The following is a 25,835-nucleotide window of genomic DNA, read 5'->3' as shown; positions in this document are numbered from 1 at the left end:
ATAACCCAGGATTGTGCCAGCTGGTGTTCCAGGAAAAGCTGGGTTGCTGAAGATAAAACAGCTGCTGTGGATACTGGCTGGAACCAGACTGTTGTTAGCACGGAGTGGATACTGGCTGGAACCAGTTAAATAATAAATGAACTTGGGAGCGATGAAATATGAACTGAAATGTAGAACTTGAGAGCGGAGAAATAATAATACCGGTGGAGAGTGGTAAAGTGTAGAAAGGACACCGGCCCTTTAAGGGAAGCTGTACTCTGCTGGAAGCTGAGCTGGAAGCAGGTAATGTTGTAGCTGGAAACAGATGAATCCACAATGGATTGGAGAGTCAGGCTACACCGCAGGTGGAATGCTGGTGCGGGTCTCTATGGTGGAAGTCTTGAGACAGGAGCTGGAACCTGGAAGACAATCACAGGAGAGAGACAAACAGGAACTAGGTTTGACAACCAAAGCACTGACGCCTTCCTTGCTCAGGCACAGTGTATTTATACCTGCAGCAAGGAAGGGATTGGCTAGGCAATTATGCAGATTATCAATACTGAGAACAGATTGGTGGAAATGATCAGCTGACAGAATCCAAGATGGCTGCGCCCATGCAGACACTTGGAGGGAAGTTTGGTTTGTAATCCATGTGGTAATGAAAACAGTAATGGCGGCGCCGGCCACCGGAGACAGGAGGCGCCAGGCTGATAGATGCACATCCAACCACGTGGACACAGCAGAGGCCGCGGCTGACGTAATCGCCACTCAGACACTCTGCATGCAGAAGTTCAGGGACGGCGGCGGAGGCCGCGGGAGACGCCATGCCAGGTGTAATATGGCGTTTACTGTGACAGCGTCCCAGAGTGACAGGAGAGGATACAGGAATGTACACATCAGGATAACAGATGGGATCCGGTCCTGGAGCGCTGAGCCAGCCTTAGGAGGCATCTGATGGGTAAGAAATGGCGTCCAGATACCCGGATCGTGACAGCACCCCCCCCTTTAGGAGTGGCCCCAGGACACTTCTTTGGCTTTTGAGGAAACTTGGAATGGAATCTCCGGACCAAGGCAGGAGCATGGACATCAGAAGCATTGGTCCATGAACGTTCCTCAGGACCATAACCCTTCCAGTCAATAAGATATTGTAGTTGACCGTAACGGTGACGTGAGTCCAGGATCTTGGCCACTTCATACTCAACGCCTCGTTGAGTTTGGACTTTCGGAGTTGGAGGAAGTGAGGAATGAAACCGATTCAAGATCAGCGGTTTCAACAGGGAAACATGGAATGTCCTGGGTATTTTTAAGAAGGGAGGCAACTGGAGTCTGTAAGCAACAGGATTGATGACTTGTTCAATCTTGAAAGGACCGATATAGCGAGGTGCAAACTTCATACTGGGAACTCTTAACCTCAAATTCTTCGTGGATAACCATACCCGATCACCCACCTTGAGAGCAGGAACTGCTCGACGCTTCTTATCCGCAAACTTCTTGTACCTGAACGATGCCTTGAGCAGAGCTGATCGTACGCTCTTCCAGATATTGGCAAACTGATGCAAGGTGATATCCACTGCGGGAACAGAAGTTGCTGGAAGCGGTTGGAACTCAGGGACTTTAGGGTGGAATCCAAAGTTAGTGAAGAATGGTGTTGAAGCAGATGAAGAATGATACTGGTTGTTATGACAGAACTCGGCCCAGGGAAGTAATTGAACCCAGTCATCTTGAGAGGAGGACACATAGATGCGGAGGAAGGCCTCCAAGTCCTGATTCACCCTCTCGGTTTGACCATTGGTCTGAGGATGGTAAGCCGTGGAAAACTTTAGCTTGACTTGGAGGACTTGACATAAACTTCGCCAGAATTTGGCTGTGAATTGAACTCCTCGATCAGAGATAATTTCTTCAGGAAGACCGTGGAGTCGGAAGATCTCTTGTATGAATACTTGAGCCAACTTGGAAGCTGACGGAAGACCGGTGAGAGGAATGAAGTGTGCCATCTTGGTGAACCGGTCAACTACCACCCAGATGGTATTGAACTTGTTGCACATGGGTAAGTCTGTAATGAAATCCATCGACAAGTGGGTCCATGGTCGACGGGGAACGGATAGTGGAACCAGTTGCCCCGCAGGCGACTGGCGGGATACTTTATGTTGGGCACACTTTGGGCAAGATGCAATAAACTCCAAGACGTCCTTTTTCAGAGTTGGCCACCAATAGGACCTAGAGATAAACTCCAGGGTTTTTTGGATACCTGTATGTCCGGCAAAACGGGAAGCATGGGCCCAATGCATGAGCTTCTTCCTTAGCATCGGCTTCACAAAACTTTTCCCTGATGGGGGCGTAGAGTCCATCCCTACCGTGGAGAATGCCAACGGACTTATAATAGGATGCTTGTCTGAAGACTCTGACTCATTTTCTTGCTCCCATGAGCGGGAAAGGGCATCGGCCTTGCGATTCTGAGAGCCCGGACAGAACTGGAGTTTAAAGTCGAACCTGGAAAAGAAAAGTGCCCATCTGGCCTGACGAGGGTTGAGACATTGTGCGCCTTTCAAATATAGAAGGTTCTTGTGGTCTGTAAGGATGGTGATTGAATGAGAAGCTCCCTCCAACAGATATCTCCACTCCTCTAGAGCGAGCTTGATGGCTAGCAACTCCTGGTCGCCAATGGCATAGTTGCGCTCCGCTGGGGAGAACTTCCGTGAGAAGAAACTGCAAGGATGTAAATGGCCATCTTTAGCCCTCTGAGATAACACCGCTCCTACTCCAACGGAGGAGGCATCCACCTCTAGGATGAAAGGAGAGTCGATGTCAGGCTGTTTCAGGACAGGCGCAGAGATGAACCTCTGTTTTAAAAGATGAAAAGCTTGCATGGCTTCTTCAGACCACTTGGACGGGTTAGCACCCTTCTTGGTGAAAGCAGTAATAGGCGCCACAATGGTGGAAAAGTCTCGTATAAACTTTCGGTAATAATTGGCGAACCCTAAGAACCTCTGGACCCCTTTGAGGGTTAAGGGTACCGGCCAATTCTGAATTGCTTGTAGTTTCTCAGGATCCATCTCTAGTCCGGAACCGGACACAATGTACCCTAGAAACGGAATGGACTTGACTTCAAAGACGCATTTCTCTAATTTGCAATAGAGATGATTGACACGGAGACGGGACAGAACCTCCTTTACCCAAAAACGATGTTCCTCTAAATTGTTGGCAAAAATGAGGATATCATCTAGATAGACCACGACATGACGGTATAGAATGTCTCTGAAGATCTCATTGACGAAATGCTGGAAGACAGCTGGAGCATTGCTCAATCCGAAGGGCATGACGAGGTACTCATAATGTCCGTCACGGGTGTTAAATGCGGTCTTCCACTCGTCACCCTCACGGATCCGGATGAGATTGTATGCACCTCGCAAGTCCAGCTTTGTAAAGATGGTAGCTCCACTAACTCTGTCAAAGAGCTCAGTAATCAGGGGTAAAGGATAACGGTTCTTGATGGTAATGTCGTTCAAACCTCTGTAGTCGATGCACGGCCGCAGACCACCATCTTTCTTTTTTACAAAAAAGAAGCCTGCGCCGGCTGGAGAAGAAGAAGGTCGAATGAACCCCTTTGCTAGGTTCTCTTTAATATATTCCTCCATAGAATGCGTCTCAGGCAGAGACAACGGATAAGTTCGGCCTCGAGGTGGAACCTTCCCTGGAACGAGATCAATCGGACAGTCCCATTCTCTATGAGGAGGAAGGATATCAGCAGAAGCTTTACTGAACACATCCGTGAAATCTTGATATGGAGGAGGTGGAACATCAGACGACCTGGGGGAGGAAGAACAGACAGGCAATACTTTAAACAAACATGTCTCAGCACAGGAGGAACCCCATGCCAGGATTTGCGTAGTCGTCCAATCAATTGTAGGATTGTGAAGACGGAGCCATGGAAGGCCCAGGACCACAGGATGTGTGGCTCTTGGAATCACTAAAAAAGAAATAAGTTCGGAATGAAGAACTCCCACTCTCAGACGAACTGGTAGAGTCCTTAAAGAAATAACTGCATCAAAAATTTTGCTGCCATCCACGGCAGTTAAAGAAATGGACGAAGGAAGTCTCTCGGTGGGTAGGGACCACCGTTTAACATAGGCTTCGGTAATAAAGTTCCCAGCTGCTCCGGAATCAAGGAGGGCAATGACGTTCCGATAACGTTGAGCAACTTGAAGCGAGACTGGGAGATTACAATCTTGAGAAGATGGAGAGAAGATCATTACTCCTAGCCGGCCCTCTCCTTGGCGAGCTAGGATTTGGAGTTTCCCGGACGTTTGGGACAGGCATTAATGGTGTGAGACGGAGCTGCACAATAGAGACAGAGAAACTCGGAGAGACGTCTTCGGTGCTCAGCAGGAGTTAAACGGGAACGGCCAAGTTGCATGGGCTCATCTTTAGATGGTGACAGTTGACGAGGAGGAGGAGCAGAAGATTTTGGAGCAGATGATCTTCCACGCTCAGTTGCTCTCTCTCTGAAACGTAAATCAACTTTCGTGCAGAGTGAGATTAGCTCATCTAACTTAGAAGGTAAGTCTCTGGTAGCTAACTCATCTTTAATACGCTCAGATAAGCCATGCCAGAATGCAGCATACAGGGCCTCGTCGTTCCATGCCAGTTCGGACGCCAGGATCTGGAACTGTATCAGATATTGTCCTACAGTACGTGACCCCTGGCGTAAACGGAGAATCTCGGATGAAGCTGAGGTTACCCGGCCTGGCTCGTCGAAGATGCGCCTGAATGTTGACACGAAGGCAGTGTAGGAAGATAGCAGGGTGTCAGACCTCTCCCATAACGGTGATGCCCAATCAAGGGCTGAGCCACTGAGAAGAGAAATAATGTAGGCAATTTTTGTACGGTCACTGGGAAAATTGCCAGGTTGTAGCTCAAACTGAATCTCACACTGGTTGAGAAATCCCCTGCAGAATCTTGGAGATCCGTCAAATTTTGCTGGCGTTGGAAGATGAAGACGTGGAGCAGAAATGGGTAAGGTGGGTGGGGTTATAGCTGGAGTCACTGTGGTTGACGCACCAGACGCGCCTGATCCACGGAGAGTTGTCTGAATCCCATCCAGCCGAGTAGAGAGATCCTGGAGACAGCGGATGATGTGGCCCTGTGCAGCCTCCTGATGTTCTAGTCGGGCTGCCAGTTCTTGCATCGGCCTGACCGCTTGATCCTGGTCTCCGGCTGGATTCATTAGGTCAGTGCTTACTGTCACAACTGAGGGCCTGAGCTGACGGGAGGCAGCCTCAGTTGTAGGGGCTGAGATGTACCGGAACCTGGGAGGTTGTATCAGACCCCTGGACATGTAAGTAACATAAATAATAACTGCCCGAAGGCGTGACCACGACAACTTGGATAAAAGTCAATGATGTTTATTATGACAACTCCGCAACACAGCAGCAGTAAAAGAAAACGTAAAAGTCAGCAAAGAATAAATACAGTTCCTGGGTACTACAGGATGGCAGGAGCCACAGGGCACTGGTAGTGTGAGATAGTTCTTATGATCTTCTAGATGGAAAGTCCTTACCAGGCCCGACTGTAGCAATGGAGATAACCCAGGATTGTGCCAGCTGGTGTTCCAGGAAAAGCTGGGTTGCTGAAGATAAAACAGCTGCTGTGGATACTGGCTGGAACCAGACTGTTGTTAGCACGGAGTGGATACTGGCTGGAACCAGTTAAATAATAAATGAACTTGGGAGCGATGAAATATGAACTGAAATGTAGAACTTGAGAGCGGAGAAATAATAATACCGGTGGAGAGTGGTAAAGTGTAGAAAGGACACCGGCCCTTTAAGGGAAGCTGTACTCTGCTGGAAGCTGAGCTGGAAGCAGGTAATGTTGTAGCTGGAAACAGATGAATCCACAATGGATTGGAGAGTCAGGCTACACCGCAGGTGGAATGCTGGTGCGGGTCTCTATGGTGGAAGTCTTGAGACAGGAGCTGGAACCTGGAAGACAATCACAGGAGAGAGACAAACAGGAACTAGGTTTGACAACCAAAGCACTGACGCCTTCCTTGCTCAGGCACAGTGTATTTATACCTGCAGCAAGGAAGGGATTGGCTAGGCAATTATGCAGATTATCAATACTGAAAACAGATTGGTGGAAATGATCAGCTGACAGAATCCAAGATGGCTGCGCCCATGCAGACACTTGGAGGGAAGTTTGGTTTGTAATCCATGTGGTAATGAAAACAGTAATGGCGGCGCCGGCCACCGGAGACAGGAGGCGCCAGGCTGATAGATGCACATCCAACCACGCGGACACAGCGGAGGCCGCGGCTGACGTAATCGCCACTCAGACACTCTGCATGCAGAAGTTCAGGGACGGCGGCGGAGGCCGCGGGAGACGCCATGCCAGGTGTAATATGGCGTTTACTGTGACAGCGTCCCAGAGTGACAGGAGAGGATACAGGAATGTACACATCAGGATAACAGATGGGATCCGGTCCTGGAGCGCTGAGCCAGCCTTAGGAGGCATCTGATGGGTAAGAAATGGCGTCCAGATACCCGGATCGTGACAGCAAACCACTAGATCCTTTACCCCTAAGGGTGGCCTGTCCCAAAACTCAGGCAATGGTGATGGCATGCAGGGTGCTACTGGAGAGAGGGAAACCTCTCTCAAAGGGAAATATTCTAGAAGAGCTAGGTCTTCAATTAGGGTATCAGGGAAGAATGTAAAGGAAAAGTGAACAGGGTCCTGCTTCTATAACCCAATGAAACATGGATCCCCAACCCATACGATGTGCCACCATTTTATGGCGTTTGATTTTTTTAATACAGTTGAGATTGATTTTTTGTTTTTGCAAGATACCAGAATTAGTTGATTGGACATCCTCCACAAGGTGAAAAGGGAGTGGAGAAGTGGGCCTTCCTACTGGTCTCTTGCGGCCGAGCCATACAGTTGGGTGGCAGTGCTTTTTACTGAGATGGTAACCGTGCACAGTGTTATAGAACTACAGGCAGATAGGTGTATAATTTTAGATGTCAACATGAGGGGACATGGCCTTAGGCTCATTACTATCTACTGGCCACAGTCAAAATGGTACAGGAAATGTCTCTTCAGGGAGATAAAACTATTCCTTTTTTTGGCTCTGCAGATTGTCTTTGGTGATTTCAACACCGTTATTAGGCCAAAAGACAGGGGAGGTTTAAAGACAGCCCTGGGCTATGACTCTAATTTTTTAGTTAGTATGATTAGACAGGCAGGTTTGGTGGATGTGCATGTTCGCCATTCTCCAGACCTCACAGGTAACACTTTCTTTAGTGGTAGTGGTAGTCAAAGATCTAGAATAGTTTTTTTTTGTTAAAGAGACCTCAAAAACTTTGCCTCCAGAGGTAAAGCCAGTAGAGTTCTCTGATTACGTTTTTCTCTCTGTCATTTTGAATGCCTCAGAAGCTACTCAGAAGGGGCGGGCCTATGGCGACTGAATTCTGATCTCCTAAAGGAGGAAAAGTTTAGACAATCCTTTGGAGACTTCTTTCAATCTCAGGAAACACTTTAGCAAGCTGGATGGAGTAGATCTGAGTGTTGGGAAGAAATTAAAAAGAGAATTCGGAGATTCTTCAAGAGGTTGGTAGCAACAAAGAACTTGATAAAGCAAAATATCTACCAGAGTTTGAGAAGGAAATTAGATTTCTTGATTTCTGAGTGTGGAGATAGTGGGGAAATCTCCCAAGTGGAGGCTCAGATGAAGGAATATCAGTATAACCAGCTGGATTCTTTGATTTTGGAGAGGGATTTTGGCAAATGGCACTCGCCTGATCCTTACCAGAATTGCGGAAGATTAGTTGAGATGAAGGAGGTGAGGGGTCTTTATAACAAACAGGGTGTTCTTTGTGAGGAAGGCATCTTGGGAGTCATTAGATCCTATTACTCCTATCCTTTGTCTGAGCAGCCATTTATCAGAGAAAGGATGGAAACATTTCTGAGGGAGACACCTGGACTTTCTAATCCATATGCCTCGATTGAAACCTTGTGTAGGAATGTGATGGCAGAGAAAGTTAAGATGGCAATTGATAAGTTAAGTTGTAAGAAATCCCCAGGCCCAAATGGGTTAACATCTGAGTTTTATCAAGTATGTTCAGACCTCTTGATTTCTCGCCTAGTAGAAGTATATAATGAGTGCCTGGGTGAGGGAACCCTCTCTCCTTTTATGAGGATATCTGCCCTCATATTACTGTCCAAGGAGAAAGATTCATCTCGCATTGAGAACTGGCGCCCCATTGCCCTTCTCAATACAGATAGAAAGATTTTGGTAAAAGTACTTTCAACAGGTTGCCAGAATCTTTAGAACTGCTTTCCCCATCTCAGCACTGTACGGTGAATCGCCCGAAGCACATTTAGTTCTGTCCTTGGTGTCCGGGAGGCCAAAGAGCAGTGCCGTGCTAATAAATTGGGAAAATACTTGCTGACTTTAAATCAGTTTAAGGCTTTTGTCCGAGTGAACCATGAGTACCTATGGGCCCTACTTGAAATGTATAGTTTTACAGTCAAGGTGGTGAATTGGCTCAGAAAAATATACAGTCGGGCCGAAAGCTTCCCGCTTGTTAACGGTTGGGTGGGTTCTGCTTTTGAGGTGAGCTCTGGAGTCCATCAGGGTTGTCCCCTGAGCCCCCTCTTGTATGTATTTGCAATTGACCCCTTCATAAGGAGGGTAGAGAACGGTACAGTGGGAGGGGTGCAGCTGGGCCAGGAGTTCCATTTTAAGGTGGTGGCTTACACAAATGATGTCACAGTGGTTCTGTCATCAGTGGCAGAGGCACATGATGTGGAAGAGTTCTGGGTGTCCCCCTTTCTCAAACTTTGGTTAGGTGGTAGCCAAGTGAAGAATCCTCTTATTCAGAAAGGGTATCTTCCGATCTACGTTGTCCAGAGCTTAAAGGTGACAAAGCGTTCGGGTCTGGAAGTGGCGGAAGTCAAAAACCTTTCCAGAAAGGAGTTGGGGAGAGGATTTTGCGAACCCACTTTCATGTTCCGCTGTCACTAAGGGATTGCCCAAGTGATGTCGCTTCTGCTGGATTGGCTCTCATAAATTCAGAGAGGATACCGTTGAAGTTTAGAGACATTGCTTGGCTTTCTTTCCATGGGAAGCTTTATGTAAAGGGAAATATGATGTCGAGAAATGCCAATGATCATGGTTGTCCATGGGAGGAATGTCTAGGGGAGGTGGAGACAATGGACCATTTAATGTAACGGTGTACAAGAGAGTTTCAGGAGCTTTGAGTATCCCATGCCTTTCGGGGCTTAGTTACCCAGAGTAGGCTTATGGAGCATTCAAAAGATATGGTGTATTTAATTTGACCACGATTTATTTAGTCAGTTTAGTAGTTAGATATCACACATGGATGGCACGGTGTCCGGTTTCCCTAAAGAATAAACTCCTTCCTTGTGAAGTGGTGGTGGATTTGATTCTGCACGAGGTGGAGAGGATGATGGTTCTAGACAGGAAAAAGGGTGGATGCTGTAGATCAGGCATGTCCAAACTGCGGCCCTCCAGCTGTTGTGAAACTACAAATCCCAGCATGCCCTGACACAGTTTTGCTGTCAGAGAATGCTAAAACTGTGTCAGGGTATGCTGGGATGTGTAGTTTCTCAACAGCTGGAGGGCCGCAGTTTGGACATGCCTGCTGTAGATGGTCCAATTGGTAGGGCCACCTGAAACCCCCTTAAGTGGGTGAAAGAAATCCTTTTTTGAGGTCTAGCTGGAACTTTTCTACAGTATCCTTCCACATCCCATAGATTTTTGTGATATGGGGGGTAATTCTGAGTTGATCGCAGCAGGAACTTTGGGGGTCATTCCGAGTTGTTCGCTCGCAAGCTGCTTTTAGCAGCTTTACACACGCTAAGCCGCCGCCTACTGGGAGTGAATCTTAGCTTCTTAAAATTGCGAACGAAAGATTCGCAATATAGCGAAAAGACATCTCTGTGCAGTTTCTGAGTAGCTCGAGACTTATTCGGCATCTGCGATCAGTTCAGTGCTTGTCGTTCCTGGTTTGACGTCATAAACACACCCAGCGTTCGCCCAGACACTCCTCCATTTCTCCAGCCACTCCCGCGTTTTTCCCAGAAACGGTAGCGTTTTTTCGCACACACCCATAAAACGGCCAGTTTCCGCCCAGAAACACCCACTTCCTGTCAATCACATTACGATCACCAGAACGAAGAAAAAACCTCGTAATGCCGTGAGTAAAATACCTAACTGCATAGCAAATTTACTTGGCGCAGTCACACTGCGGACATTGCGCATGCGCATTAGCGACTAATCACTCCGTTGCGAGAAAAAAATAACGAGCAAACAATCGGAATGACCCCCAATGCATCTCAGGGCGCACGCGCTAAGCAAATTTACACAAAACTATGCTATTTTACTCACAGGCGAACAAAGCTTTTCAATCGCTCTGCTGATTGACAGGAAAGGGGTGTTTCTGGGCGGAAACTGGCCGTTTTCAGGGAGTGTGCTAAAAAACGCAGGCGTGCCAGGTAAAAACGCAGGAGTGGCTGGAGAAACGAAGGAGTGGCTGGTCGGACGCTGGGCGTGTTTGTGACGTCAAACCAGGAACTAAACGGACTGAGGTGATCACAATCTAGGAGTAGGTCTGGAGCTACTCAGAGGCCCTCATTCCGAGTTGATCGCTCGCAAGGCGATTTTAGCAGAGTTGCTCACGCTAAGCCGCCGCCTACTGAGAGTGTATCTTAGCATCTTAAAATTGCGAACGATGTATTCGCAATATTGCGATTACAAACTACTTAGCAGTTTCAGAGTAGCTCCACACTTACTCGGCATCTGCGATCAGTTCAGTGCTTGTCGTTCCTGGTTTGTCGTCACAAACACACCCAGCGTTCGCCCAGACACTCCCCCGTTTCCCCGGCCACTCCTGCGTTTTTTCCGGAAACGGTAGCGTTTTTTCCCGCACGCCCATAAAACGGCCTGTTTCCGCCCAGAGACACCCATTTCCTGTCAATCACACTACGATCGCCGGAGCGATGAAAAAGCCGTGAGTAAAAATACTATCTCCATTGTAAAATTACTTGGCGCAGTCGCAGTGCGAATATTGCGCATGCGTACTAAGCGGAATTTCACTGCGATGCAATGAAAAATACCGAGCGAACGACTCGGAATGAGGGCCAGAAACTGCAAGGAAATTGCTTTCGTTAGCAATTCTGCTAATATTAGCAGAATTGCTAATCTTTCGTTAGCAATTGCTAATCATTCGGTGGTCATTCCGAGTTGTTCGCTCAGTATTTTTCTTCGCATCGCAGCGATTTTCCGCTAATTGCGCATGCGCAATGTTCGCACTGTGACTGCGCCAAGTAAATTTGCTATGCAGTTAGGTATTTTACTCACGGCATTACAAGGTTTTTTCTTCGTTCTGGTGATCGTAATGTGATTGACAGGAAGTGGGTGTTTCTGGGCGGAAACTTGCCGTTTTATGGGTGTGTGTGAAAAAACGCTGCCGTTTCTGGGAAAAACGCGGGAGTGTCTGAAGAAACGGGGGAGTGTCTGGGCGAACGCTGGGAGTGTTTGTGACGTCAAACCAGGAACGAAACTGACTGAACTGATCGCAGTTGCCGAGTAAGTGTGGAGCTACTCAGAAACTGCTAAGAAGTGTCTATTCGCAATTCTGCTAATCTTTTGTTCGCAATTTTACTATGCTAAGATTCACTCCCAGTAGGCGGCGGCTTAGCATGTTCAAAGCTGCTAAAAGCAGCTTGCGAGCGAACAACTCGGAATGACCACCTTCGTTAGCAATTCTGCTATGCTAAGATACACTCCCAGAGGGCGGCGGCTTTGTGTTTGAATTTCTGCTAAAAGTAGCTAGCGAGCGAACAACTCGGAATGAGGGCCCATGTGCACTGCAGGGGAGGCAGCTATAACATGTGCAGAGAGAGTTAGATTTGGGTGGGTTGTATTGTTTCTGTGCAGGGTAAATACTGGCTGCTTTATTTTTACACTGCAATTTAGATTGCAGATTGAACACACCCCACCCAAATCTAACTCTCTCTACACATGTTATATCTGCCTCCCCTGCAGTGCACATGGGGGGTCATTCCAAGTTGTTCGCTCGCTAGCAGATTTTAGCAGCATTGCACACGCTAGGCCGCCGCCCTCTGGGAGTGTATCTTAGCTTAGCAGAATTGCGAACAAAGGATTAGCAGAATTGCGAATAGAAATTTCTTAGCAGTTTCTGAGTAGCTCGAGACTTACTACTACACTGCGATCAGCTCAGCCCGTTTCATTCCTGGTTTGACATCACAAACACACCCTGCTTTCGGCCAGCCAGTCCCCCATTTCTCTAACGTCTTAGTGGATGCTGGGGACTCCGTAAGGACCATGGGGAATAGCGGCTCCGCAGGAGACTGGGCACAGCTAAGAAAGAATTAGGACTACCTGGTGTGCACTGGCTCCTCCCACTATGACCCTCCTCCAGACTTCAGTTAGAATCCTGTGCCCGGCCGAGCTGGATGCACACTAGGGGCTCTCCTGAGCTCCTAGAAAGAAAGTATATGTTAGGTTTTTTATTTTACAGTGAGATCTGCTGGCAACAGACTCACTGCAGCGAGGGACTAAGGGGAGAAGAAGCGAACCTACCTAACTGGTGGTAGCTTGGGCTTCTTAGGCTACTGGACACCATTAGCTCCAGAGGGATCGACCGCATGGAACCGGCCATTGGTGTTCGGTCCCGGAGCCGCGCCGCCGGCCCCCTTACAGAGCCAGAAGCAAGAAGAATCCGGAAAATCGGCGGCAGAAGACATCAGTCTTCACCAAGGTAGCGCACAGCACTGCAGCTGTGCGCCATTGCTCCTCATACACACTTCACACTCCGGTCACTGAGGGTGCAGGGCGCTGGGGGGGGCGCCCTGAGAAGCAATAAATACACCTTGGCTGGCAAATATATCACAATATATAGCCCCAGAGGCTATATATGTGATAAATACCCCTGCCAGAATCCATAAAAAAGCGGGAGAAAAGTCCGCAAAAAAGGGGCGGAGCTATCTCCCTCTGCACACTGGCGCCATTTTTCCCTCACAGTTCCGCTGGAAGGAAACTCCCTGACTCTCCCCTGCAGTCTACACTACAGAAAAGGGTAAAAAAGAGAGGGGGGCACTAAATTTAGGCGCAAAATACATATATAGCAGCTATAGGGGATATAATTTAGTTAATCCCTGTATTATATAGCGCTCTGGTGTGTGCTGGCATACTCTCTCTCTGTCTCCCCAAAGGGCTTTGTGGGGTCCTGTCTTCTGTCAGAGCATTCCCTGTGTGTGTGCGGTGTGTCGGTACGGCTGTGTCGACATGTTTGATGAGGAGGCTTATGTGGAGGAGGAGCAGGTGCCTATAAATGTGTTGTCACCCCCTGCGGGGCAGACACCGGAGTGGATGGACTTGTGGAAGGAATTACGCGAAAGTGTCGACTCCTTACATAAAAAATTTGACGACATGCCAAATGTGGGGCAGCCGGCTTCTCAGTCCGTGCCTGCCCATACGTCTCAAAAGTCATCAGGGGCTCTAAAATGCCTGCTACCTCAGGTGACAGACACAGATGTCGACACGGATACTGATACCAGTGTCGACGACGAAGAGACTAATGTAATGTCCAATAGGGCCACTCGTTATATGATTGAGGCAATGAAAATTGTTTTACACATTTCTGAGGTGACCCCAGGTACCACAAAAAAGGGTATTATGTTTGGGGAGAAAAAACTACCAGTAGTTTTTCCCCCTTCTGAAGAATTAAATGACGTGTGTGAACTAGCGTGGGCTTCCCCATATAAAAAATTTGTAATTTCAAAAAAATTACTAATGGCGTACCCTTTCCCGCCAGAGGATAGGTCACGTTGGGAAACACCCCCTAAGGTGGATAAAGCACTTACGCGCTTATCAAAAAAGGTGGCACTGCCGTCCCACGATACGGCCGCCCTAAAGGAACCTGCTGACAGAAAGCAGGAGGCTCTCCAAAAAGCTATATATACACACTCTGGTATTATACTGAGACCAGCTATTGCCTCAGCATGGATGTGCAGTGCTGCAGCTGCATGGTCAGACTCCCTGTCAGAAAACATTGACACCCTAGACAGGGACACTATATTGCTAAACGTAGAGCATATTAAGACGCTGTCTTTTACATAAGAGATGCACAGAGGGATATTTGCCGGCTGGCATCAAAAATAAGTGCACTGTCCATTTGTGCCAGGAGAGGGTTATGGACCCGGCAGTGGACAGGGGATGCAGATTCCAAAAGGCACATGGAAGTTTTGCCTTATAAGGGTGAGGAGTTGTTTGGGGATGGTCTTTCAGACTTAGTTTCCACAGCAACAGCTGGGAAGTCGGCATTTTTGCCACATGTCCCCTCACAACCAAAGAGAGCAGGTGCAGTCCTTTCGCCCCCAAAAGAGCAGACGGGGTAGAGGCGCGTCCTTTCTGCCCAGAGGCAGAGGTAGGGGAAAAAAGCTGCAGCATACAGCCACTTCCCAGGAACAAAAGTCCTCCCCCGCTTCTTCTGCTAAGTCCGCCGCATAGCGCTGGGGCTCAGCAGGCGGAGCCAGGTACGGTGGGGGGCCATCTCAAAAACTTCAGCAATCAGTGGGCTTGCTCACAGGTAGATCCCTGGATCCTTCAAGTGGTATCTCAGGGGTACAGGCTGGAATTCGAGACATCCCCCCCACCGCCGTTTCCTCAAATCTGCCTTACCAACGACTCCTTCAGAAAGGGAGGCTGTGTTAGAGGCAATTCACAAGCTGTATTCCCAGCAGGTGATAGTCAAGGTGCCCCTACTTCAACAAGGACGGGGTTACTATTCCACAATGTTTGTGGTACCGAAACCGGACGGTTCGGTGAGACCCATTTTAAATTTGAAATCCTTGAACACATATTTAAAAAAAATTCAAGTTCAAGATGGAATCGCTCAGGGCGGTTATTGCAAGCCTGGAAGAGGGAGATTACATGGTATCTCTGGACATCAAGGATGCTTACCTGCATGTCCCCATTTACCATCCTCACCAGGAGTACCTCAGATTTGTGGTACAGGATTGTCATTACCAATTCCAGACGTTGCCGTTCGGCCTGTCCACGGCACCGAGGGTATTTACCAAGGTAATGGCCGAAATGATGATTCTGGACACGGTCCAGAAAAAAAAAAAAAAAGTGTTTCTCCCAGAGGAGAAAGCCGAGGAGCTGTCGTCTCTAGTGAGAGGCCTCCTGAAACCAAAACAGGTGTCGGTGCATCATTGCACGCGAGTCCTGGGAAAGATGGTAGCGCTTCCTACGAAGCGATTCCATTCGGCAGGTTCCATGCCAGAACTTTTCAGTGGGACCTGTTGGACCAATGGTCCGGATCACATCTTCAAATGCATCGGTTGATAACCCTGTCTCCAAGGACCAGGGTGTCTCTGCTGTGGTGGCTGCAGAGTGCTCATCTCAGAGAGGGCCGCAGATTCGGCATACAGGACTGGGTCCTGGTGACCACGGATGCCAGCCTTCGGGGCTGGGGGGCAGTCACTCAGGGAAGAAACTTCCAAGGACTTTGGTTGAGTCAGGAGACTTCCCTACACATAAATGTTCTGGAACTGAGGGCCATTTACAATGCCCTAAGTCAAGCAAAGCCCCTGCTTCAAAACCGGCCGGTTCTGATCCAGTCAGACAACATCACGGCGGTCACCCATGTAAATCGACAGGGCGGCACAAGAAGCAGGGCGGCGATGGCAGAAGCCACAAGGATTCTCCGTTGGGCGGAAAATCACGTGTTAGCACTGTCAGCAGTGTTCATTCCGGGAGTAGACACCTGGGAAGCAGACTTCCTCAGCAGGCACGACCTCCACCCGGAAGAGTGGGGACTTCATCCAGAAGTCTTCCAACTGATTGTAAACCGTTGGGAAAGGCCACAGGTGGACATGATGGCGTCCCACTTAAAGAAAAAGCTGGAAAAATATTGCGCCAGGTCAAGAGACCCTCAGGCGATAGCTGTGGACGCTCTAGTGACACCGTGGGTGTACCGGTCGGTTTATGTGTTCCCTCCTCTTCCTCTTATACCCAAGGTACTGAGGATAATAAGGAGAAGAGGCGTAAGAACTATACTCATTGTTCCGGATTGGCCAAGAAGAGCTTGGTACCCGGAACTTCAAGAAATGATCTCAGAGGACCCATGGCCTCTGCCGCTCAGACAGGACCTGCTGCTGCAGGGGCCCTGTCTGTTCCAAGACTTAGCGCGGCTGCGTTTGACGGCATGGCGGTTGAACGCCGGATCCTAAAAGAAAAGGGTATTCCGGAGGAAGTCATTCCTACGCTTATTAAAGCTAGGAAAGATGTAACCGTACAACATTATCACCGCATATGGCGAAAATATGTTGCGTGGTGTGAGGCCAGGAGGGCCCCACCGGAGGAATTCCAGTTAGGTCGATTTCTGCACTTCCTACAGTCAGGGGTGACTATGGGCCTAAAATTGGGTTCCATTAAGGTTCAGATTTCGGCTCTGACGATTTTCTTCCAAAAAGAACTAGCTTCACTGCCTGAAGTTCAGACTTTTGTCAAGGGAGTGCTGCATATTCAGCCTCCTTTTGTGCCCCCAGTGGCACCGTGGGACCTCAACGTGGTGTTGGGTTTCCTAAAGTCACATTGGTTTGAGCCACTCAAAACCGTGGATTTAAAATATCTCACGTGGAAAGTGGTCATGCTTTTGGCCTTGGCTTCGGCAAGGCGGGTGTCAGAATTGTCGGCTTTGTCATGTAAAAGCCCCTATTTGATTTTCCATATGGATAGGGCAGAATTGAGGCCTCGTCCCCAATTTCTTCCTAAGGTGGTATCAGCTTTTCACTTGAACCAACCTATCGTGGTGCCTGCGGCTACTAGGGACTTGGAGGACTCTAAGTTACTGGACGTAGTCAGGGCCTTGAAAATTTATGTTTCCAGGACGGCTGGAGTCAGGAAGACTGACTCGCTATTTATCCTGTATGCACCAAACAAGATGGGTGCTCCTGCTTCAAAGCAGACTATTGCTCGCTGGATTTGTAGCACAATTCAGCTTGCGCAATCTGTGGCTGGCCTGCCACAGCCTAAATCTGTAAAAGCCCATTCCACGAGGAAAGTGGGCACTTCTTGGGCGGCTGCCCGAGGGGTCTCGGCTTTACAACTTTGCCGAGCTGCTACTTGGTCAGGGGCAAACACGTTTGCAAAATTCTACAAATTTGATACCCTGGCTGAGGAGGACCTTGAGTTCTCTCATTCGGTGCTGCAGAGTCATCCGCACTCTCCCGCCCGTTTGGGAGCTGTGGTATAATCCCCATGGTCCTTACGGAGTCCCCAGCATCCACTAGGACGTTAGAGAAAATAAGATTTTACTCACCGGTAAATCTATTTCTCGTAGTCCGTAGTGGATGCTGGGCGCCCGTCCCAAGTGCGGACTGTCTGCAATACTTGTATTTAGTTATTGTTAACTAAAAGGGTTATTGTTGAGCCATCTGTTGAGAGGCTCTGTTATGTTCATACTGTTAACTGGGTATAAAATCACGAGTTATACGGTGTGATTGGTGTGGCTGGTATGAGTCTTACCCGGGATTCAAAATCCTTTCCTTGGCCCTCATTCCGAGTCGTTCGCTCGGTATTTTTCATCGCATCGCAATGAAAATCCGCTTAGTACGCATGCGCAATATTCGCACTGCGACTGCGCCAAGTAATTTAACAATGAAGATAGTATTTTTACTCACGGCTTTTTCATCGCTCCGGCGATCGTAATGTGATTGACAGGAAATGGGTGTTACTGGGCGGAAACACGGCGTTTTATGGGCGTGTGGATGAAAACGCTACCGTTTCCGGAAAAAACGCAGGAGTGGCTGGAGAAACGGGGGAGTGTCTGAGCGAACGCTGGGTGTGTTTGTGACGTCAAACCAGGAACGACAAGCACTGAACTGATCGCACAGGCAGAGTAAGGTTGAAGTTACTCAGAAACTGCAAAGTAGTTTGTAATCGCAATATTGCGAATACATCGGTCGCAATTTTAAGAAGCTAAGATACACTCCCAGTAGGCGTAGGCTTAGCGTGTGTAACTCTGCTAAATTCGCCTTGCGACCGATCAACTCGGAATGAGGGCCCTTATTGTGTCAGCTCTTCCGGGCACAGTATCCTTACTGAAGTCTGGAGGAGGGTCATAGTGGGAGGAGCCAGTGCACACCAGGTAGTCCTAATTCTTTCTTAGCTGTGCCCAGTCTCCTGCGGAGCCGCTATTCCCCATGGTCCTTACGGAGTCCCCAGCATCCACTACGGACTACGAGAAATAGATTTACCGGTGAGTAAAATCTTATTTTCTCCAGACACTCCCGCGTTTTATGCTGGCATGCCTGCCTTTTTCTGCACACTCCCAGAAAACAGTCAGTTTCCGCCCAGAAACATCCACTTCCTGTCAATCACACTCCGATCACTTCAACGATGAAAATTCTTCGTTCGGACGTGAGTAAATCTACTAAGTTTTGTGCTAAAATACTTAGCGCATGCACACTGCGTACCATGCACATGCGCATTTTTGCCTTAATCGCCCCATTGTGAAAATCGGCAACGAGCGAACAACTCAGAATGACCCCCATAGTTATTTGATGGAACAGGTTTTGCATATATATTGAAAAAGCTTTGCTCAGTCTTCATTTACAAAATGTGTAAATAGTGGGGTAATATATGAAGTTTTGTTTTTTTGTACATATTTCTTTACTTTGATTTTTGTGGATTGCATTTAATTTGTTATATTATGTATCATGATGTCATATATTATTTATTTATTGTATTATATTGTATATATTGTAATATAAGTTGCAAGTTCAATAAATGGGAGCATTCCCTCTCAACCCTGGCCCCATAGCAGCTGCACTCCCTGCACCTATGGTAGAACACATGTAACTGTGACAGGGAAGGTGGGCCCTCTTAGCTCTGGGCCCCATAGCAGCTGCACTCCCTGCACCCATGGTAGCTTTGCTCTTGTATATAGCACATGTAGCTGTGACAGGTAAGGTGGCCTCTCTCAGCTCTGGGCCCCATAGCAGCTGCACTCCCAGCACCTATGGTAGCTACACCCTGATAATAACACATGTAACTGTGACAGGGAAGGTGGCCTCTCTCAGCTCTGGGCCCCATAGCAGCTGCACTCCCTGCACCTATGGTAGCTACGCCCCTGTATATAACACATGTAACTGTGACAGGGAAGGTGGCCTCTCTCAGCTCTGGGCCCCATAGCAGTTGCACCCCCTGCACCTATGGTAGCTATGCCCCTGTATATAACACATGTAACTGTGACAGGAAAGGTGGGCCCTCTCAGCTCTGGACCCCATAGCAGCTGCACTCCCTGCACCTATGGTAGCTACACCCTGTATATAACACATGTAACTGTGACAGGGAAGGTGGCACCTCTCAGCTCTGGGCCCCATAGCAGCTGCACTCCCTGCACCTATGGTAGCTACACCCTTGTATATAACATATGTAACTGTGACAGGGAAGGTGGGCACCGCTCAGCTCTGGGCCCCTATAGCAGCTGCACTCCTTGCACCTATGGTAGCTACACCCTTTTATATAACCCATGTAACTGTGACAGGGAAGGTGGTCCCTCTCAGCTCTGGTCCCCATAGCAGCTGCACTCCCTGCACCTATGGTAGCTACACCCTGTATATAACACATGTAACTGTGACAGGGAAGGTGGCCCCTGTTACACCCTTTTATATAACACATGTAACTATGACAGGGATATTGGCCCCTCTCAGCTCTGGGCCCCATAGCAGCTGCACTCCCTGCACCTATGGTAGCTACACCCTAGCCCGTAACTGTTAGGATTGTTTCACTAAAGTAATTTAAGTTGCTAAAACTTCTGGATGTTTCCTTACTGTATCAACAGCAAGTGACCTGAAACAATGTAACGTGGAACCGTACAGCAGAAGGGATTGTGGCTACCCCTCAATAAGTGCTGCGGAATGTAAGAAGAGGAAATGTTGCTTTGACTCCAGCATTCCAGAGGTTAAATGGTGTTTCTTCTCCAAGTCACAAGGTACGGAGCTGCTGTATAGTTACTCACAAGTCATTATAGTTACATGACTTTGCACACACCATAGTGGCTGCACTTTGAGATTTTCAGCAGTATTTCTTAAAAAAAGGTTTCATAACCATTCACTGGGAACTAGAAACATTAATACGGTATGCGACACACCTTGTTGTGTCTCATAATACTACATGACGCTCACACCTCTAAGTAGTAACATACAATAAATAATTTATGGGAGCCATCAGTCATGAGGTGCACTAGTAATAAAGCCTTCAAGGTACATAGATCCACCAGTACTGTCAGTTATGCTCTTTCTTGTATGATGTCACACAAATGGGCGGGCAGATAGAGAGCAAGCACCGCCCACTCATGCATAGTTATTCTTGGGTATAAAGAATAGCCCCTGGATATTGTTGTTCCTCCCATTGTCCCTATTTTTTTTTAAAATTGACCACCTCCAAAACAATTTCTCTTTTTTGGAATGTTGAGTGCAATTTTTACAGTGTTTCTCTTATGCTCTTTGGTAAGATTTATTGAAAAGAAGTATTTACATGTTAAAAGGAAAAATTCATCAAACATAATGGGGTAAATTTACTAAGCTCCCGATTTTGACCGAGATGCCGTTTTTTCATCAAAGTGTCATCTCGGTAATTTACTAAGCACTAATCACGGCAGTGATGAGGGCATTCGTAATTTTTTGCAAGTTCAGGTAAAAAATTACGAATGAATACACCATCGGTCAAAACGCGGCTGTTTAAGTATGAATCTCGGTCATTTACTAAGAAGTGCAAAGCAAAAAACAAACAAACACTGCCGTGAAAAATTACAACTCGTAAAAAAGTGCTAAAAAAAAACAGACCTACTTTTTTTTTCCGTGATTGGATAGGCATGCAGGGATCCATGAGATCCGTGCATGTATATCAGTGGGAAGGGGTGGGAAAGTTGTTATTTTATTAAAAAAAATTGCGTGGGGTCCCCCCTCCTAAGCATAACCAGCCTCGGGCTCTTTGAGCCGATCCTGGTTGCAGAAATATGGGGAAAAAAATGACAGGGGTTCCCCCATATTTAAGCAACCAGCATCGGGCTCTGCGCCTGGTCCTGGTCCCAAAAATACGGGGGACAAAAAGAGTAGTGGTCCCCCGTATTTTTAAAACCAGCACCGGGCTCCACTAGCTGGACAGATAATGCCACAGCCGGGGGTCACTTTTATATAGTGCCCTGCGGCCGTGGCATCAAAAATCCAACTAGTCACTCCTGGCCGGGGTACCCTGGGGGAGTGGGGACCCCTTCAATCAAGGGGTCCCCCCCCCCAGCCACCCAAGGGCCAGGGGTGAAGCCCGAGGCTGTCCCCCCCCATCCAATGGGCTGCGGATGGGGAGGCTGATAGCCTTTGTTGTAAAAGAAAAGATATTGTTTTTAGTAGCAGTACTACAAGGCCCAGCAAGCCTCCCCCGCATGCTGGTACTTGGAGAACCACAAGTACCAGCATGCGGCGGAAAAACTGGCCCGCTGGTACCTGTAGTACTACTACTAAAAAAATACCCAAAAAAAGACAAGACACACACACCGTGAAAGTATAATTTTATTACATACATACACACATACATACATACTTACCTTAAGTTCCCACGCAGGTCGGTCCTCTTCTCCAGTAGAATCCAAGGGGTACCTGTTGAAGAAATTATACTCACGAGATCCAGGGGTCCAGGCTCCTCGGCAAATCCAGGGTTAATCCACGTACTTGAAAAAAAAAAAAAAAAACGGTGTCCCGACCACGAACTGAAAGGGGACCCATGTTTGCACATGGGTCACCTTTCCACGAATGCCAGAAACCCACTTTGACTTCTGTCTAAGTGGGTTTCTGCAGCCAATCAGGGAGCGCCACGTTGTAGCACTCTCCTGATCAGCTGTGTGCTCTTGTCCTCACTGACAGGCAGCACACGGCAGTGTTACAATGTAGCGCCTATGCGCTACATTGTAACCAATGATGGGAACTTTCAGCTCAGCGGTGACGTCACTTTAGGTCAACCGCAGGGCAGAAAGTTCCCATCATTGGTTACAATGTAGCGCATAGGCGCTACATTGTAACACTGCCGTGTGCTGCCTGTCAGTGAGGACAAGAGCACACAGCTGATCAGGAGAGTGCTACAACGTGGCGCTCCCTGATTGGCTGAAGAAACCCACTTAGACAGAAGTCAGAGTGGCTTTCTGGCATTCGTGGAAAGGTGACCCATGTGCAAACATGGGTCCCCTTTCAGTTCGTGGTCGGGACACCGTTTTGTTTTTTTTGTCAAGTACGTGGATTACCCCTGGATTTCCCGAGGAGCCTGGACCCCTGGATCTCGTGAGTATAATTTCTTCAACAGGTACCCCTTGGATTCTACTGGAGAAGAGGACCGACCTGCGTGGGAACATAAGGTAAGTATGTATGTATGTATGTGTGTATGTATGTAATAAAATTATACTTTCACGGTGTGTGTGTCTTGTCTTTTTTGGGTATTTTTTTAGTAGTAGTACTACAGGTACCAGCGGGCCCGTTTTTCCGTCGCATGCTGGTACTTGTGGTTCTCCAAGTACCAGCAAGCGGGGGAGGCTTGCTGGGCCTTGTAGTACTGCTACTAAAAACAATATCTTTTCTTTTACAACAAAGGCTATCAGCCTCCCCATCCGCAGCCCATTGGATGGGGGGGGACAGCCTCGGGCTTCACCCCTGGCCCTTGGGTGGCTGGGGGGGGGACCCCTTGATTGAAGGGGTCCCCACTCCCCCAGGGTACCCCGGCCAGGGGTGACTAGTTGGATTTTTGATGCCACGGCCGCAGGGCACTATATAAAAGTGACCCCCGGCTGTGGCATTATCTGTCCAGCTAGTGGAGCCCGGTGCTGGTTTTAAAAATACGGGGGACCCCTACTCTTTTTGTCCCCCGTATTTTTGGGACCAGGACCAGGCGCAGAGCCCGATGCTGGCTGCTTAAATATGGGGGAACCCCTGTCATTTTTTTCACCATATTTTTGCAACCAGGATCGGCTCAAAGAGCCCGAGGCTGGTTATGCTTAGGAGGGGGGACCCCACGCATTTTTTTTAATTATTTTACAGTGTTTAATTAAAAAAATAAAAATAAATAAACCCCAGCACGGATCACACAGATCCGGCCGAGATTGATTGTAAAAAAAGTCGGCAGTGTTTTGCTAATCACTGCCGTAAAAATAGGTAAAAAACCACGAATGACATCGACATCGGAAGAAAAGAAAAACCCGAATACGACAGCTTAGTAAATCCATCGTAATCAATTCAAAAAGTTGCAATTTTACACTGTCGATGTCATTCGTGATTGAACTTGGACATGAATTTGGAAAATACGAATCTTAGTAAATGTACCCCAATGTCGTGTTTTCTATGTATCTGGGATATGTTTGCAATGTTGGAAGTTATGCATTAGGCCAGTGGTTCCCAAACTTTTTTGAATCACGGCGCCCTAGAGTATCCAAATTTTTTTCACGGCACCCCTAGGCCAAAAGTTTCTTATTAAAAAATTTAGAAAGAAATATTAAATTAAGTATATTGGGGGTCATTTCGAGTTGATCGCTCGCTAGCAGTTTTTAGCAGTCGTGCAAATGCTATGCCACCGCCCACTGGGAGTGTAGTTTAGCTTAGCAGAAGTGCGAACGAAAGGATCGCAGAGCGGCTACAAAAAAAAATTGTGCAGTTTTAGAGTAGCTCCAGACCTACTCAGCGCTTGCGATCACTTCAGACCATTCAGTTCCGGATTTGACGTCACAAACACACCCTGTGTTCGCCCAGCTACGCCTGCGTTTATTCGAACACTCCCTGAAAACTGTCAGTTGACACCCAGAAATGCCCACTTCATGTCAATCACTCTGCGGCCAGCAGTCCGTCTGAAAAGCTTCGCTAGACCTTGTTTGAAACTGCATCGGCCGTTGTGAAAGTACGCCGCATACGCAGAAGTGCTGATTTTTTTGCATCATTGCTGCGCAGCGAACAATTTCAGCTAGCGATCAACTCGGAATGACCTCCATTGTGTTTATACAGTATGTCATCCCTAGGTTCAGTTGTGTGGTGGGGGACAGGATTTGCTTCTGTTTGTCAACATGTTTTATAATTGTCAGTCACCAGCTCTGATTTTTCCTTTTACATTGACCATAAATAATATGAATTGTCCCTGGACCATCAATCCAAGGCACCCCTGCAAGTGTCCCGAGGCACTCCAGGGTACCTAGGCATACAGTTTGAGAACCACTGCATTAGGTACTGTCAAGGGTTAGAGTCCTTGCAGTAGAGCTCTTAACTTTCTTGCTGTGCATTGTAATGTGGTCTATTGTCCTGATGTTGTGCTCTGCTCCACCCAGATAAACAGCAATGTAGTGTGGATGTTAAAAAGCGACAAGACTGCGGTTATCCCGGGATAAGCGCTAAAGATTGCTATTCCAGAGGCTGCTGCTTCGATGCAAGTGCTCCCGAGGTTAAATGGTGTTTTAACCCCAAATTTAAAGGTATGGTATAGAGTGCAGTGGTGGGGTGTAAGCATGTACTGCTATTGATTAAGGGCTTGACTGTGGCATGCAAAGAGGCCATTTCTGCTATTGTTTGCACTGCGCATGTGTCCAACACGAGCATACACACCTCTGCAGATGTTCTACTTAGAGTCATAGGTAACTGAGCCGCATCTCCTAAAGGAGCGACACTGGGTGCCTTTAGGGCTCGCACACATGGGATAAGTGCACTGTGGGCGGGGAGACAGAATTGTGAGCTACTCAGTGCTGTGCATACACAGAGATCAATGGTGACTTCACACTGATCTCTTGCACCAACATTAGGGCTGCTGATAGGATGGCAGCTACTGTCACAAGCAGATGCACAGGGAGCGGAGCCATCACATAGAATTGCATATGACTCGGAATCAGCCCCTAAGTGTGCATAGAAGGTGATGTGTAATGTATGACCAGACAGACCTCTATATAACACTAACATGCAGGTTTAGTTGGATGCATTGTATGTAATAAAAGTCTAGGCAGTACATAAAAGTAGAAGCAATTGTGCAGAGCCGGATACATCTCATGATACATCCAGCTCTGCAACCATAACTTATACATTACATTCACCCCAGGAGCAAGAAACGCTTTGAGATACGGTGTGACAGCGCTAGTAGTAACTGCTACCATCACACTACCCTATTTGTATACAGTACAATACTGTAATGAAGTAACATATACATAACATAATAGTTTTTGGACAGAGTTAATAATGAATGGGACTGTCAGTCATATTTACCATGTAAAATACATTTAAATAAAGTCACTGTCACAGACCAGCCTGGCCCTAGATACTTCAGTTTAAAACAGCTGACCATGGTACTGGTTGAGTCAGCACTGATGGTGAATAACACAATGTTGCAACCACCATTAAGGGTTAATTCAGGAGTTCTACTCCTGATAGCATTTAAATTCTATCTACACACAGTTATTTATATTTCACACTTAATTTCACATAGGCATGTACAGTAGCACGGGCCTTACAGGCTTCAAGGTTCGTCAAAGAACACAGAGAAATACACTAGATTTAGCTGTATTTGAATTCATTAAAGATTTCCAAGGCTCATAAGTACAAAAATACTTACTTACTTACTTACTTACTTAGCACACAGAATATATATGCATATTTATTTTCAAGAAAATACAAGGAAAAACATTCAGAAATGTGGATCACATACAGTAGAGCGCCTATGACTTCTGCTATGGAGAAGATCACGAGAAATTAGTATTGGTGCACCCTAGCCATGTGGATTCTCCCTAGAAAATGAA

At 47.5% G+C, this 25,835-nt stretch overlaps 1 long non-coding RNA gene across 1 annotated transcript in view; it reads left to right on the top strand.

Annotated features, from left to right (window-relative positions):
- Positions 1-25,835, top strand: part of LOC135050298 (uncharacterized) — a 288,312-nt gene that overhangs the window by 181,026 nt on the left and 81,451 nt on the right. The window contains exons 2-3 of the long non-coding RNA XR_010241597.1: positions 19,875-20,024; positions 24,384-24,527. This is a non-coding gene — a long non-coding RNA (uncharacterized LOC135050298). The remainder of the gene's footprint in view (positions 1-19,874; positions 20,025-24,383; positions 24,528-25,835) is intronic.

The sequence above is a fragment of the Pseudophryne corroboree genome, chromosome 2 (genome assembly GCF_028390025.1).
Source record: "Pseudophryne corroboree isolate aPseCor3 chromosome 2, aPseCor3.hap2, whole genome shotgun sequence".
NCBI classification, from domain to species: domain Eukaryota; kingdom Metazoa; phylum Chordata; class Amphibia; order Anura; family Myobatrachidae; genus Pseudophryne; species Pseudophryne corroboree.
The sequence above is the reverse complement of the archived record's forward strand: the minus strand, read 5'-3'. Positions and strand labels throughout refer to the sequence as shown.